This window comes from Pyrgilauda ruficollis, unplaced genomic scaffold (assembly GCF_017590135.1).
Source record: "Pyrgilauda ruficollis isolate IOZ18807 unplaced genomic scaffold, ASM1759013v1 scaffold6, whole genome shotgun sequence".
NCBI lineage: Eukaryota > Metazoa > Chordata > Aves > Passeriformes > Passeridae > Pyrgilauda > Pyrgilauda ruficollis.
Window position 1 is genome coordinate 10,508,805 of NW_024527710.1, and position 16,291 is coordinate 10,525,095.

At 38.9% G+C, this 16,291-nt stretch overlaps 1 protein-coding gene across 11 annotated transcripts in view; it reads left to right on the forward strand.

Annotated features, from left to right (window-relative positions):
- Positions 1 to 16,291, forward strand: part of MAST2 (microtubule associated serine/threonine kinase 2) — a 207,375-nt gene that overhangs the window by 83,382 nt on the left and 107,702 nt on the right. The window lies entirely within an intron of this gene.

The window sequence follows — 16,291 nt, forward strand, 5'->3', positions numbered from 1 at the left end:
GTCAAAATTCAAGTAAATATTTTCACTGATTAACATAAAGGAGCTAATTCCTTCTTCAGTGGCAAAAACCTCAGTGATTAGAGATGCAAAAACCTGAAGTAACAGCTCATAATAGTTGCTGGTGGAATGGCATTCAAATGACAAAGCCTTTGAACTCTTGGTAGCTCTTCCTTCTCCTGGAAAAAATCCTGATCCACAATGTCTTCAGGAGTTTCATTCCTATTCCTGGAGTGCATCCTCTTGTGAAAAGATGTAGTGATGTAGCTCCATCCATCCCAAATGACACATTTGTGGCATAAGTATTTCAGCTGAGACTTCTGTGTATCAGCAGCAGATGGATCCTTCTGTAGTCCTCATTTGCTGGGAATTCAGGCTGAGAGTCTTGTAGCAAATCCCTCAGTAGTGCAGTAGAATAATGGAGCGGAGTAAAAAGCCAAAAAGGTTGATTGTATTAAAGAGGATTCACTGAAGGTGGGCCATAAAACAAACAAAAAAGTGCTCCCACAGAAAATGGCAATGGCAGCCGTAAAATCAGATAATAAAGGAATCCTACCATAAAGACAAAAAAGCAAAAAACAATCAAGCCCCCCCAGAGAATCAAACTAAAGAGAAAACAAAAAGCAAACAGGCTTAGGACAGGGAGACACAGGCATAGAGCAGCAGCCATGTTGCCACTAAAAAAATCCTGTGCTTAAGCAGATTAGGAAAATTCCTCTTGCCCTAAGCTTTCAGAGCTTCCTTGCTATATATATTGTAGGCTGTTTTTGAATGCCTTCATAAATTGCACATGTAGAAAATGCATTCCAGAAACCTGTGGCTTTCAAGCCTTTTGTTTTCCAAAGAAAGAAGTCAGTTGTAAAAGAAGGTGTTGGAAATGATGCTGTAATCTGTGGTGCATCGGAACAAAATTTGCTCTCGTGGTGTCTTTGAAGTTTGTATATATACAAAAGAAAATGTGTGAGCTTTCCATTTATCCCAGGAAAATAGCATTTCTTTTTGTCTGTGTATTCATAGAAATTGTGTGTATGTTTGTAATAATGTATATATGCTGTCAAATTGTATCTCTTTAGGACCACAAAGAATTTAAGCACTTTATTGCTACTGTTTTACAAGCATAGTCTTCTGAAAATCAGAAACTTTTAGTTTCCATTTTTATGGAAATGGAAACACACCTATTTGTATGCATAATTTCTTGTGCCAGCATTGTCCTTTGTTCTGAGTAGCTTTCCTTCTGTGGGAATTCTTCCCTCAATTAATCCATGAGACTGTCCTCACTGCAGCCAAAGATTTCTTTTGCTGGAATGGTGGCTGCCACCATTTGAATATTTATTTTAGATAAACTGGTGGCACTCCTTGCTGAGCTGTGGAAGGCAGTGCTGTCACACTACAGGTGTTTGAAGATACTTCTCCTTTGGCTAGAAAGCCAAGTTATTTCCTTTCTGATGAAAACCTGTTTGGTGGTGGTTGGAGGGTTTTTCTAGCTTTAGGCTCAAGTATGTATTCCATAGGAAAATGAATTTCAAGAATAGTAGCAAGCTGTCTTGGCCAGGAGTCTGGGATTTTCTTTGTGAACCATGTGCCCAGAACCAGACATGGCATCATAGCTGCTGATGTGCTTCTGATTGAGCTAATGCCATTATAATAATTTCCACATTATGTTCCATCCCGTTGTTGATGCTGCCTAACAGCCTGCTTGCCTTTTATTCCCCAATTAAAGCTGTCCATTGTCTTCACAGTTTTCTGAAAAAGGACTTCTGTCCTCTTTCAAATTAGTTGTGGTTTGGCTGTATGTGGGTGTGTGAGGAGTTAGTTGTGTATATCCTGATTCTGGCTTTTGTTGACCACTTGCCTGATAAATTCCTCACAGTGCCAGGATTTACAGGAAATCCACATTTGGTTCTGTGCAGTATCTGCTATTGCAGAGTATCCTGGAATTAAGTTAGGAAAACTCAATCTAAATGGAAAACTCAAATCTCAAATTTCTAACATTTTGAAGTAATAAAATAACAGCACACTTTTGAACTTCTGCATTAGTTGTTTGGGGTTTTTTTTTAGTTCTATATGTAAGATTTTTGACATACCTACAACATAGCCAGCTTTCTGCCTGATCATCTGGGATACTGGGAATGCCTAATCTGTTCAGAGATGCAGGAGTGAAAGGAAAAGAAATTTCTAACTAACTTGTATGTAGAACAGGGGACAATGAAAAGGTTGGCTGTCATCAGTGGAGAGAGAATGCCTCAAGTCAGCATTTAAGAAGAAGCCCATAAACTCAAAAAAGTGAACTTGCTTTTGGATAGATCTCACCTATTTTTAATTTACTTAATAAAAATAGAATAGAGTGGAAGGAGAGTAAGTTTAATTACTATTTAAAGGAGAAGTTTAATTAGCATCAGGTTCTAGTACCTAACACACTGCTAAACATAAGAGACAGGTAAAAATCTGGTGTCTAAGTGAAAAGTTCTCTAGTTTTTGCAGAGAATGTAGATCACATGATGGAGCAGGTCTTCAGTGTGTTTGGGTGCGTGGTTCAGGGAGCTCTCAGCACTGAGAGCACAGGATTGCTCTTGAAGTACCTGAACTGGACAAACTTTAGTAGAGAGGCTGAGAGGTGAGACCTGCAGGGACACCACAGGGGCAGCCCCTCTGCGCTGCTGCTGGGCATGGACCCGACCTTTTGGACAAGATCCACCTTCCAGACAGGGTCACTGTATCCTTCTGTGCTGAGGAGGCTCTGCAGCAGAGATGATGCCCCCAAGGATAAGGAAAAGCTGACTGTGATAGGGATTCTGTGAATAAATGCAGTTAACTCGGTTTCTGTGTGGGAGGCTCAGGGAGAGATGCTTCCAGGGTAACTTGAGGTTGCCAAGTGGGCCATTGAAATACAAGATTCTGTGATAGCATTCTCTGTAATACCTGCCAGTTCTGTGTGTGAGAATCTGTAGACAAGAGATTAGCAGCCCACATGTGTGGACAACATAAAGGAGTAAAAAGGAGGAATTAGGTGTGATGGGAGCTGATCATGTCTTTGGGACTGAAGGCTTCTGCCCAGGAGGAACACTGCACCCCAGTAAAGGCAGAGTCATGCTGTGGGCACTAAAAAGGAATGTAGAAGGCTGAGGACAAACCCAAAATAGCATCTTTTTTGGAGTTTAGACTGCTCTTCTGTTATCCTGGTGAAGCACTGGCCCAGACTGAAAACTTCCATTGCTGTGACTTGTTCTAATTTTGCAGCTTCTCTGATCTTATTTAATATTTCCCGATTGTTGCCATTGTCTTGAACTGAGAATTGGTAGCACAGCCCTGGAACTGTACTTTTGGCTCTTACAGGCTGGGTTTCCTGCCCAAAGGGATTCTGTGATGCATTTCTTCTGTAATATTTTTATCCTGGTAAATTTCATCTGCAGAGCCTCTTCCCTGCTCCCACAGCTTAATCCATCAATCCTGATCAGTAAATACTGACAACACTATCCCACAGATTATCCTCCTGTGGGCAGGTGTGTGGGATGCCTGTTACAGAGGGTGGCTGTTTGATGCCAAATAAACTTTTGTTTTATTTTTCAGGCTTTTAGAATTCATGTAGAAGCACTTGTAAGTTCTGCTTTGCTTTATGCAGTATTGCACATGGTAGCTCCCTGGCATTGTAGTGAGATTCATTTCCCTTTCCTGTATCTTGCTATTATATTGTTTATTTGCCTGTTGGCTTTTTGAGCCCTTTTTTTTGCTCTCTGTCTTTCCCAGGCTCCACAGAATTATTTGCTTTGATAGGAATACCTGAATCTGTGAAGCAAAAACCTTCCAGGCATGAAGGAAGCCATAGATGGAGATTTTCAGACACTACAATGAACCTAATTTCTCACCTTTTCCATTGAAATGAATGGACATTTGTGTAGTGAGGTTCCAATACTGTTTTGAAAATACTATTTTTTTGGTCAGTCATTTGCTTTAATAGTTTCTAGGTCTGAACGGTGGAATGCTATTTAAGTACACTAAAATTAGGAAAACTTGAAGTATTGAGATTGAAAATAAGGTTTTGCTCTCCTCAATATGGTAATTTTACAAGTAATTCTTTCAAGTTTGTATAAGAGTACAGATTCTGCTTCCTAGAACCAGTACACATTTAAATGCTCTCTGTCCATTTGCATTTAATGTTAAATCTCAGTACGGAGGCTATAAATATTCAATTAGAATAAAATGAAAATGGGAAAATGAAAATAATATTTTATTAATCTATAATGTCTATTGATTTTTAAGTGAGTAGGCATAATGTCTATTGATTTTATTTTTTTAAGGAGCATGTACATAGCAATTTAAGGACTCTGGACATAAATGCTGAGCAGCTTCTTTCAGGTGGGGGAGGGAATGTGACTTGAGTTGCTTTACCTTCATCTGAAAAATAACCCAACACCATGTTAACAAAGCAATAGACTTTCCCACTGGCTCCCCTAGTAAGACACCAGGCTCACTACATCTGAAAAATTGCTTTTAAATGTTTTTGTAGCCCAGTCTCTGATAGTTCTTGTGTCCAGGTGAGCTATCCTAGGATTTTTCTTAAATAAATACTAACCTGACTTTTAAATTTGTTTCAACGATAAATACTTCTGTAAAAGTAAGTGGTGGGCAGAAATTAAATATTCATTATTTAAGAAGCTACTGTGGAATTAAAAACAGTGAAAATAAAGTGGTACCTGTGACAGACCTTTTTTTTTAATCATGTAAGTGAGGAAAGATCATTTGAGCTGTAAAGTCTAAACTGTCACTTAGCACATATGTAAATCTGAACTAACCCCAGGAACTGCACTGGGTTTGTTTTGGGTGTGTATGTGTTAGAGAAATCCCCCTATAGCCAGTCATCTGTAATTCCTTGACTAGATGGTGGGTTTGCTTTCTGGTGTTAAAATTCTGAATTCAACAAGTACAAAGTTTGCATTAAAAATAAATCTTTAATTCTCTAAAGTAAAATAAATCTTTGAATCTCCAAAGTTTCTTTCCTCCTGAGTAAACAGAAATACTTAAAATACAGTGGTGAATTTGGAGCAACGTTTCAGCTCCAAGAATAGGATTTAAATGGGAATCTTGCCTTTTCTTTGCTGTGCTTTTTACTTTGTGAGAAACTGAAAAGTGAAACATGTTAAAAGAGCTTTGAGCCTGTTGCAGTCAGACCATATTGGAACTATTTTATCAGTTTCTAAACTGTTTTATTGAAATGAAAAATATCAATTATCACAGAATTTAAATTTGGAGGAGAATTAATGAAATTCATTCAATTTTTGTGCATTTACTGAATGATTTTGCAGGATCACTTTAATGCTTTTACTAATCCTTTGTTCTGGCTGCTGAAGTTGGACTTCTGTTGTGAGAATTTGGGAGCACCAGTACAGCTTGTGGCAGCACTGCCTGAGAGAAAACATTGTGGAAATAGGGATTAAGGAGTTAAACATCTAAGGGAAATAAACCAAGAATTTTCTTGATGAAGAAGATAAGTTGTCATACCAAGGATCATGGGTAGATGGTTGCTATCAGGAAATGAAACCTTGAGTCATTCTTTGAAAGCTATTTAGGTTAGTTCTTCACAGATGGTCACTAAACTTCCATCCTTTTCCTTATTTCTTTGCAGTCTGGTCCCTCTCAAAAATGTAACAAGTTCAGTGAAAAATCTGATAAGGTTTTTTTTCCCCCATTAGTTATCAACATAAGAATTGCTTTATTGTCTACAGCAAACATTCTTTTTATAAGAAGTCCTCTAATGCACATAGCAGCACATCAAAATTGTAACTGCTACTCTGAAAAATAGCTGTTGAGTTTGAGCTGATTGTTATTGAGGTGGGATAGACAAAAGAAAATGACAGCAAAACTTCAAAAACAGCAGTGGGAAAGCTTGTGCAGAGGTACAGACCTGGTTTTTAGGTAGTGTGAGCACCATTTGTACTTAAATGCTTCGATGTACTGAAGCTTTTTGCCTGTTAGATAGTTTGCAGTTCCATGCTGCTTTTTCTTTCCAGTATGAGTAGCTTTTTTTGTAGCTTTTATGAAATATGTATCAGAGGAGCAGGGACTTTGGTTCTGGTATTCAAGTTCTCCTATAGTACATTACAGACATCGAGTTAAAAACATTATATTAAAGACTTTTTGGCTCCCCAGAAGCTATTCTGAGCTGAATGCTTTAATCATGCATTGAATTCAACCTGAAAGTGTGAACAAGGCCATTGATTAGACTTGTGGTTTTGAGACCTGTCAAGTTGAGGAAAAGCCCCTTCCCACGTCCTCTTTGAAGAAAGAGACTGTTCAGTGACAATTGGTGATGAATTTTCAGGTCTTGCGAAGTCTTTGGGAATTTTTTCTGTACCCATAAATGCAAACAGGAATATACCTTAAAACCTCACTTTGAAGCCAGCAGCTGAATTAAAAAAAAAACCTTGCAGTTTCTTCTGAAAGGAGTAAAGGATGAAGAGGAATGCACAGCAGAGAAATTACAGTGCAGACAGTCCTGAGTACCTGCAAGGCTTTTCCTGGTGGTGAAGTCAGTGTTTGTTCTAATTTGAAGTATGGTAAAGGACAGAAGACAGAAGTTTTAGATATTGATTAGTATCCTTTGTCTTGATGTTTTCAGGAGAGTCCATATTTATAATTTAAATGCAACAGAAAGAGAATCCTTGCCAGAACATGTCCTTGTAATAGAATCAGCTGTTTCTGTCAGCCCATTACAGAGCACAGTAATCACCCATCAGAACTAAAAGTCATTAGGCACAGCCTGCACTTTCTCAAATCTGTGCTTTGGGAGTGAGTGCCTGTATTTTACTACTGCTTTAATTGGGGATGCATTTTCCTTTACTCTGAAACAGATCTCTTGGCACTGAGTAAACCCGAATTATCCAACTATATTAAATAAGTAGGGTTGTTCATAAATAAATGTGTAAAAGATGCTTAGATGTATCCCATGGTTTTTCATAGGAGAAATCTGAGTGATCCAAAAACTTCAGTTCTCTTGACATTTGCAGAATTTATGATGCAACTGAAGGACAGGGCTGGATGTGGTTATTTGAAAATATGCCTGGGGATGAGGTTGGTCAGTTCCTATGGTTCCCAGCTCACCTGTCTTTCATTTTGAAAGCCATAAATGCTGCTTTTGTGAGATATGTTCTGTCTCTTCTAAGCCTGAAGTTTTTCTTACCTGCACGAGTAGAAAACTTTCCCCACATTGGGGTTGATTTGTAAATGAATGCTGGGTTTGGCCTAGCACCACTTTGCAGTTTCCTATTTTATATTCCATCTTAGAGCATTGTCACACTACCGAACCCTTGAAGTTAATATAAGATTGTAATTTTAAAATTAGAGTTCAGTTGGTGATTATTACAGTTCTGTCTCACTGAAATTGAGAGGACCATTTAATTACTTTTTTCGAATATATTTTTTTTGTCTTTATGATTAATTTAAATATGCCTAAGCAGAAAAAACCCCACCAACTAGTTTGAAAGTATGTGTGAAAGATGATAGGAAAGCGTGTTCCAATTTAATGTTTGTTTTTTTCACTGAAATGATTGTTTTTCAGAACTAATAATAAAATGTTGTGGTATAAATGCTTTGTGTTATAACTGAAATGAGTCATTCTAGGTGTGTAACCACCTTATATATCCAGGGGGTGAATATCTCTTCCTATACAGATAATATGTGTAAATGTCAAATATCTGTGGCTTTTGCTTTTGGTGTAAAAAAGTATTTATTTTTGGGGAATGAAGCAACAGAGCTCTTTCTTTCATCAGTCTTGTCAAGGGTTTGTGCTCCAGTGTGGAACCCAGCAGGCATAAGCAATATCAGAGACTATTCACTTCTGAGGGCAGAAAGAGAAGTTAAAATTCTCTTGTTTGCTTACAAAGGTGTAAATACTGTCTGGCTCTGATTATTCCCAGTTTTCACATGGTGCTCAGCATGTGGATTTCTTCACTAAGTGGATGATGGCCTGTAACTATTCCTTTGCAGAAAATGCTCAGAGCACCCTGTCTGTCCCTCCTTTTGTGGTTTTGTGAGGAGCAGTGATTAGAGAGGGCTAGGCTGAAGTGCCTCATGTAGCTTAGCTAAGCAGTGGAAAATTACATCTGCTTGTTCTGTAAATAATGTCCAGTCAGAGCAGATGTAATTAACTACTGAACTTAATGGATGCCACGTGAGGTTACAGATGCTATCAGTCATAAACTAGATGAAGGCAAGGGAGCTTTATTTGCTTGGAAATCCTTTTAGGACTAATTACTAAATATCTTTAAAATTGATTGCTTATGCTTTCAATTTCTGAGAGTGTTTTCCCATATCTATGTGGAACGGATTTGATGCAGCTTTAAGGAAGGATGGGAGACACCTTTATTGTTGAGGCTTTTTGTGGAACTAAATGGTTTCTCTTCCCTGGAACTTTCTCCCAGAGCTTTACTATTAGGAAACCTGATGTTATTTTAAGGCTGGCCAAGCTGTCCAGCTGTCTGGCAACACTGACCTGACACATTTTTCTTTTTGTCTAAATTAATTGAGAAATAGACAATTGTAAAGATAAAATTCTATTGATGTTACAAGTCTTGGCCTAACATTGACAAAGCAATTGGAGACATGGGGAGGGCCTCTCAAAAACAACCAACAAATTTAATTTCTGCCTGTTTGCTTTCAAACACTTTACAACTGGGGAGTCAGTGAGAAACCAGCCTGACAGACTTTGGGCTGGTGGGAGAGTTCTGCTGCTGACATTAACACTGAACTGACCACGTGCCTTTTGTTGCTTCAACTGTGGTATTGAAGAATGTCCAGTTTATTTTAACATAATATAATACCAATGTATCTCAATATAATTTTAGGGCTAACCTTTGATTTTTGTTCATGGTCTGTGTTAACAGTTTACTGAATTGATATGAGCTGATGAGCCAGGCCTGGAGTTTTCATGAGATGCTCATTGTTTTATATAGATTTTTGTGGAATAAACCAGAAAGGTTCTTGTGGAATCCTTTTGTTAGGCTTGGTTATTCAGTTTTTAGGGGATATTTAAAGAGTTTTAAGAATCAAATTGGTTGTCAGGTAGCCTTGATGACAGTTAATTTGTCTAGAAACAACCTTTTAAGGAGTAGATTTATGTACAATAGAAATATCAACTGACTTAATCATAGATTAATATTAGTATGAGCCTACAAGGGAGAGAATAAAACTGGATTTGTTTATTTGTAATGCTCTTGGCATTTTTAGCAGCTGTGACTGTTTCCTTGTGACCATTGCATGCCCAGTCTTGAAGGAATTTTTGGTGCAAGTCAAGACAGAGTAATTTTAAGAGCGGTTTCTAACAATAGCATTACAGCTGCAGTCCTGCACAGCTCTGAGATGAGACTCTTCCCCGCATTTTCTAAAATTTTGCAGAATGTGACCTTTTGACTTAAATTTCTGAAACTGGCGCCGTCTGGAAAAATGAAAGAGAATTTTGAACAGTTGCTTCCATTATTTGGGATGAGTGTTCAGTGCTGGGCAGGCTCTTTCACACATCAGGAATCTGCTTCATGGCCTTGTAAAACTAGAATTAAGTAATGAGAAAGATTAATGAGCTGTCTAAGCTGTGTGCTTTATTGCTCTCAGTATTCCTTTGCCTTTAGGCTAATTTGTGCAAAAATATATAAGGAAAATTTGGGGCATTTATTTTTGGTGTTATTTCTCAGGTTTTAAAGTATAACCTTTTATTTACAGAGGACTACCATGTGTCTTGCTTTTTATTTTGTTGCTACACACACACACACACATATTTTGGGTTGCTACTGTTGTTTAATTTGGGAAATAAGTTATCATAATGGTCTTCTGGAGCTGCTGCTGTTGCAATTTATGGATTGTCTGTTAGGAGAATAAATTCATAGTTTTTCTTCTGCTCTGCTGGTTTTTTTCTATGCTTCTGCAGCACATCTAGGACTCTGCAAAATTCAAGCTGTAATATTTAAATTTGCTTTTTCCAGCTAGTGAAATTGCACCTTGAAAACATTGTCTCTTATGTGCTCTATAACATTTAAAAGTAAGTTTGGCAAGTGTACTTGAAGAGGGCTGTTTCTATGGTTGGTTTTATTTTTTTAGCCTTGAAGAAAACAATCAAGTTAGTAGTAAATTAGCTTACTGATCTCTAAGGATTGAACAGCTGAGTTACTGTACCCCTGTTATCGTGACCAGGGCTCTTAGAGGTTGTCTTACTTTTCAGAAGCCACTCTTTGTTTAATCACAGCTGAAAAGCTTGGGATTGAATATAAAACTAGGAATTGTCTTTATTATGGGAAGAAAGAGACTTCTGCTTGACTGAGGGCATGAAATCAGAGTGACCCTGTGCTCCTGGTCCTGAGAAACAGAGACAGGAATGAATCCTGTGGAGGAAATGAGAGCTGGGGGACTGCAAGTCACTCATGGCTCTGGCTGGTGAGGGATGTGTGAGTGCCACCCTGCCCTGGGCTCTGGGTGCCCACTGAGCCGTGGCAGCTGTGGAGAAGCTGTGGCTTTTCCTGGTGCTGGTCCCTTCATCCCTTGGGAATGTGGTTTTCATTGCCATTTGCCAGTCCAAGCCATGACGTGTGGTTTCAGTCCCGTTTGTTGCCATGAGCAGTGGCCCATGGTGTGCACTGTGTAATGTTGTATTTTGGGCTGGAAAACATGATGTAATGTACAAAATATGGAGCAGACACTCCGGCTTACTAAAATACATATAGATATATTATATATATACACATGGGAGTGGGCACTGAAAATATTCTGAGGAAAGTGTGAATTCTTGCCTGTTTTGAGATGTATTCTGGAATTATTTTAGGTCAAGTAGTCAAAATCCATAATCTTACGGAAAGCCCTGAGGTTAAGTGATATGAAGGGTTAGTGGGAAACTTCTGGTCACATATATTCTTGACAGGTTAATGCACAGATGTGACCTGGATCCTTAGCTTTGCTTACCGAATAATAAGTTTCTGTTGCCCATTCAGAAGGGCTGGTGGGGGAGGGAAAATAATTTGCTGTGTTTGAGAATTTTGCTTGAAGTTTAAAGGGCTTTTAGCTTTATTTCCTTCTGCTGTAACTCTAATTTGAAATAAATCCAAAGGCTTTTTATTTTGCTGACTAGTAAGGGATTTCTAAGCTGAAGAGAAAAGAAAGGCTGGAAGATCTAAAAGCTTGAAATACATCATTGGCTGATTTGTGACCTGTGGGTTGAAAGACTGATATATACTGAATATTTAGTGAAGTACAGCTGCCTGTTAGTTAAACAGCTGAGGGGTTTGTCCGCATTTGGTTTTATATGTTAGAATAGTTGCAAACAGTATTTTTATTGTCATGCAGTTCTGCTGAGGTAGAAAATGAATCAAAACAATAACTTTATTTTGCTTTGAACTTGTAGTGTGTTTAGGGTAGCACTGTGTGAACAGACATGCTATTGACTATTCTGGTGTCACACGCATTTTTCTGGAGGCTGTGGCCCTTTGCCACCATGAAGGTGAGATTTCTTAGGAAAGGGAGGTTCCAGACAGTTTGGGTGGCACTGGGAATATAGGGGAATGCCCTGGGACTAAGCTATCCATGGCATTTTAGAATTTGTGTGATGGCAGACATAAATTCAGTAGAGTGTGGAGAAAGGTCTGGGAATTAAATCCATGTCCTCTGAATATTTTGAATGGTATTGGCAAGAGGCTGGGTATCTGTTTTCTGTATTTTAAGTATCTCTGTAGCTAAGCAGATGATCTAACAATATGATCCTGAATTTAGTTTCTAAAAAGTCAGTAAATTACAGAAAATATCTGCAGCATATTCTATAGGCTCATCTGACCTCCAGTACAGATACGGTTTCAGTGTTGCTGTTTAAAATTCTTTACTGATGAGTTTGGGAAACAAGTTCAGATGTAATCATTTCTAGACAGAGAAATTGAGAAGTGCTGTTTTTAATAACCATTTACAGTGATATGGTGAAAAGAAGGAAATTATTTTTCCTGACAGATTCTGATAGCAGAAAGAGAAGCTTAGCATGGGACATTTTTTTTTTTTTTCTTAATCACCATGAAAAATTCCTTCCTGTTAATCTGATGGATGAATTACAGTTTGTCCTTGCACGGCCAGGTTGTACTTTCCATCAGAATTGGAGATTCCAGCCCTCATTATATCATTTCTGTAATGCAAATGGTTATGTATAGAGGGAGATTTAATTAATCCCCTGCTGGTTGGTAGTATACCCTAAAGCAAACATAGTCAGCAAAGGAAAAAAAATTAAAACAAGAGTGCATGGTACCAGGTCACTGACTGTCAGTGGAATTTCATCATCTGTGAAATATTAACTTATTAACTGAAATGTATTTACTCTTATAGCTGTAAAAATATTTGTCTATTGTCCCAACTGGTATGATAGTGAGTACCTTGCAAGGGAGCCAAGGTCAAAAGCAATCTCAGGAATCATGCTGTCTGCTCTGGCAAAAATATGGAACATCCTGTGTGGCAATGGTTCTCATTTTAATTTGCAAGGACTTCATTTAAGCTGCCATCAGTGCAGGCTCCAGCATCCAACTTTGCCTGTGGGTCTGTGCCATATGTGCAGATACATATTCAAGGACAAATTACAAGACTGAGAGAAAGTGACAAATTTGAGTGATGGGTTCCTGTTTTTTCACACTTTAGTGGCATAACGGATCTGCTGGAACGATGTGGGTTGTATTGTAGGTCAGTGAACAAATAGATTTCCAGACTTTATTTCCTCTCCATATTGTGTGCACACACCTATGCAAAAAGCCAGCACTGTTCCTGCTGCCTGAAACATTCCTGTTTTCAGATGCAGTTTCTGTATATAAAAAACCACAACTGAATAAAATGTTCAGTATCTATGTATGTATAGACAATGTATTTTGCAAACAGAAAAATTCTCTTTAAAGTGACTGGTATTTCTTCTCTTTTAGCCTTCTTGCTGCCTGTAAAATGAGGATTGAGTCTTATTGTGGAAGCTCTTCTGTGGCATGATATGGTGTCCAACTGATTTTACAGCCTCATGATTGAGGTGATGAACTTAAGATAAAAGGAAATATAAGGAACTCTTTTGAAGGCAGATATTTGAATCAGCTTTTTATAAATTCTGCGATGCTGAATTTCTTTCCCAAAGTTCCTTTTTAACTGCTTGTCTGAAAATCTGCTGCTTCTTTTGTCTTGTGGAGATCAAGTTGCATGTTTAATAATTATGCCTTGAAATGTGGAACTGATACAAAAAAATAACTTTCAGAACAGTCTGTTCTTGTCATTTGGGTACTGCAAGATTTAATACACTCCTTATTTTTTAGGATCTGTGAAAGTTGTTCTTTATTTCCACTTCTGAAAGTTCTTTGTGAATAATGTGGACCAATATTTTATAATGTTCTTATGCTATTTAGCACTTCATATAAATCAAATATAAATGTAAGCCCCTGTTTTGAGGGTTATATTGTTGACCTAGAGAGCAGGTGGCATGAAGGCTGGCTGGAGTAATAATGGCAATATAAATATAGCTACTGGCAGCACAAGTGCTCAGGGAGGCAGATGTGCTGTCAGAAGGGGCAGTTTGGAATCTTGCAGGTTCCTGTGTTGTTCTCATCAGAAGGGTGGTCTTTAATGAAAAATGTCCTTCAGGATAAACTAGCATATTGAAAGGATTACAGCTGCACCCTTTAAACAGTGTTTCAGACCAAGTAGTCACAGCTCAGCACTCCTTTATTAGTTATCTCACCTCTTAAAATGTGATTTATTTTTTCAGGATACATGGGTATGTAATGCCAAACTCCTTTGTGGTGTGAGTGGAAACCAGTTAAGTCATACCACCTACCTCATAATTTACTAACGAAAACATTTAATCTCTACTATAAATGATACTATATATGATTCTGAGTAGACTTTAACCTTTATAGGGTGCTTGTGGAATGCTGTTGGACTTTTTCCCTTACATTTTTCATAATTATTGAATCACTGTTTTTGTAGTGCTACTCCATACATTTGAAATCACCCTGCCATTGTAAGATACAAACTCTCCATTGGTCCCACTGCACACATTGAAGTGTTGAGCTGTCTTCTCGACCCTGTGAGTGTATCCCCATCTCTGGGAGGCATTTTCATTGTCCCCTTGATCCCCTGGAGATCTGCAGTGTTCTCCTGGCAGTGGGCATCCTCAAACAGGAAACAGTTTAGCAGTGGTCTGCAGTCTGCTCCCTCCTTTCCATCTCCAGGCATTTTCTCTCTGGGATGTAACTTCACACACAAACTCCCTGGTGATTTGGGAAAAGCAAATCTCATTACACTGCTCGTGGCTGTGCAATGTCCAGCTCTGGTGCTTTTGCCTTGGCCCCACTACTCACGATTTTGGGGGGTTGTAGGGGCTGATACCAGCTCTGGAGAGACAGAGAAGGGCAGAGAGCTGGGAGAGTGCGTTGTCGTTTCTCCAGAGGACAGGGAAAGTGCTGCAGAGGCCAGAACGTGGTGGGCTGTGTGGCTGTTAGGGGTTGTGAAGGGGATTTTAAGACTAACATGAACTGAGGCATTGTGGAACAACAGGTATAAAAATTGATTGTTTTGATTGTGCTCTTTGTTGTCAAGACCACGGTGGTATTAAATGTGAACTGCTGCCTATTGATTCCACAGCTGCACCGTGTTTGTCAAGGTAGCGGTGCAGAATGAAGACAATTCCTGCATGGATAGGATAATATTTCAATTGCATTGAGATGTCATCTGCTAGGATTTTGTTCCTTCCTTGTTTGGAAACTCAGTTTCCAAGGGATGTTTTCAGGAACAAAACCCCAGGCAGCCCTCCTCCTAACCTTGCATGGATTTTATCCTGAATTACCTACATTATAGGAAGTATTAAAGGTCATCTTGTTTGAGTAAAGCAAGAGTTCTGTAAGGGAAAGGATTTGTCCATTCCTGATCCTGGACCATGTTTCTTGTGATGTATGTCTGGTAATTACAAGTCACAATTACCTGAGCTGTGCTGCTGCAAGAGAGTGTTCTCTCTTTAAATGACTTTTCAGCTCTAATGACTAGAGCAAAGCTTGTAGAAGTGAACCCTAGAAGTTCAAAAACTAGAAGGTAGTTAGATTTAAAGGTCACTGTTTTGCTTGTTCATCCAGTACTATGAAATTCTAGAGCTTTATACATACATTCTAAAAATTTCTGGGGCTTACTGTATTGGAATCAACAGAAATACGTCATTTGAATAGAAAAAGTGCCTTCTGCCAAGAGGTGCCACCTTCTTAAAAAAGCATAAATGAAATACAGCTGCTCATATGATGAAAGAGATGTATATGCATGTCTAAGTAACACACTATCCACAGAAGCAGAATAACATATAATATCTATATCTTACCTGTTTTTTTACTCATTTGCAGTAGCAAAAAGCTGTCCTTGCTACATAGTTTCACAGTTGGGAACTAATTCTTTCTAACAAATGAGAGTGGAAGAAATACCTTTTTTAGAATATAAACCACACAACCTGTTATAGATGCTAATGATTTATTATCTTACGCACTTGAAGTGTTTTGATTAGATCTTGACAAGTTTGTCTGACGACAGGAATTTATTTCTCCATGCTGTAAGCTGTCAGCCTTGAGATAATTCACACATGGAATTTGCTTGGCACTGTTAAACTGTAATGAAATTTCAAATTATGGAGAACTAATACTTGAAAAGAATAATGGCACGTAAGAGTTAGTTGTTTATTTATCTGTTATTCTTTATCTGTTATAAAGTGGCTGTAACTTTTTGGTATCTTTGAAAAACTTCAAGCCGAATCCAATGTGTCACTGATCAGACCAGTGACTGCCTGTCAATAGCACAGTTAGTCCTGTCAGTCAGCACAAACACTGTGGCTAAAGATGGAAAAGAGATTACCTTACCAATGTTATGGATTTGATTTTTTTCCCCCCTATTGATCTTTTTTTCAATATTCAGTGAAAGCACGGATTTTTTTTTTTTTTTTTTTTTTTTTTCCTTAGAGAGGGGTGACAAACCCATCCCGTAGATCAGTACTTCCAGTTGGTATTGGCTGTGCTGGTGCTTGCTGGGCTCAGCCGGAGCGAAGCAGCCGGGGATGAGCACGGCCCGTGCCGGTGTTTTAAGGAGAAAACCCCCAGAATCAGGGGCCGGGGCTGCGGCCGCGGCTGCCACCTGGCGGTGTCCGGCGGGAGCGCAGCCGGGCGGGGCCGGGGATTGCGGAGCCGGGGCTGGGCAGTGCCGGGGATGGACAGTGCCGGGGCTGGGCAGTGCCGGGGGGACAGTGCCGGGGATGGGCAGTGCCGGGGATGGGCAGTGCCGGGGATGG